This window comes from Colobus angolensis, unplaced genomic scaffold (assembly GCF_000951035.1).
Source record: "Colobus angolensis palliatus isolate OR3802 unplaced genomic scaffold, Cang.pa_1.0 Scaffold64, whole genome shotgun sequence".
In the NCBI taxonomy this organism is placed as follows: Eukaryota; Metazoa; Chordata; class Mammalia; order Primates; family Cercopithecidae; genus Colobus; species Colobus angolensis.
Window position 1 is genome coordinate 146,306 of NW_012120043.1, and position 422 is coordinate 146,727.

A 422-nucleotide genomic window follows, 5' to 3' on the forward strand; every position below is an offset into this window, starting at 1 on the left:
GAGCCCCTCGGCAGGGGTGAGCTGCCAGCCTCGCAGAGGAACGTGGGCCAGGAGCAGCTCGCAGCTGGGCACCGGGTGGTTCCCAATGGCTCAAGCTTCTCCAACCTGCTGAAGGGCTCTGACGCTTGGCAGCGAAATGCCAGATTGTTTAGGAAGATCTAAAAAAAGCTCAACACAGATGTTAGTAAGGCTGTTAGGACCCAGGCAGCCGCAGGCGGGGCCGCTGGGTGAGCCGACTGCACAGCCGCCTCGAGGGTGACGGGCACCGCGGGTAACGTAAGGTCAGCGCTCCGTGACCGGGCAGTTCCCAGCTCAGCATGTACCGGAGAAAAGGGCTCATGGGAACCAGGGGCGCCTGCCGCGGAGCTACCTGAGGGAGCGGGAGGGTCACTCAATGCCCATCAGGAATGGCCTCGGTAAGA

General features: G+C 62.6%; 1 protein-coding gene across 1 annotated transcript in view; it reads right to left on the minus strand.

Annotated features, from left to right (window-relative positions):
* The window catches only part of SHC2 (SHC (Src homology 2 domain containing) transforming protein 2), a 27,720-nt gene that overhangs the window by 9,904 nt on the left and 17,394 nt on the right, over positions 1-422 (minus strand). The window lies entirely within an intron of this gene.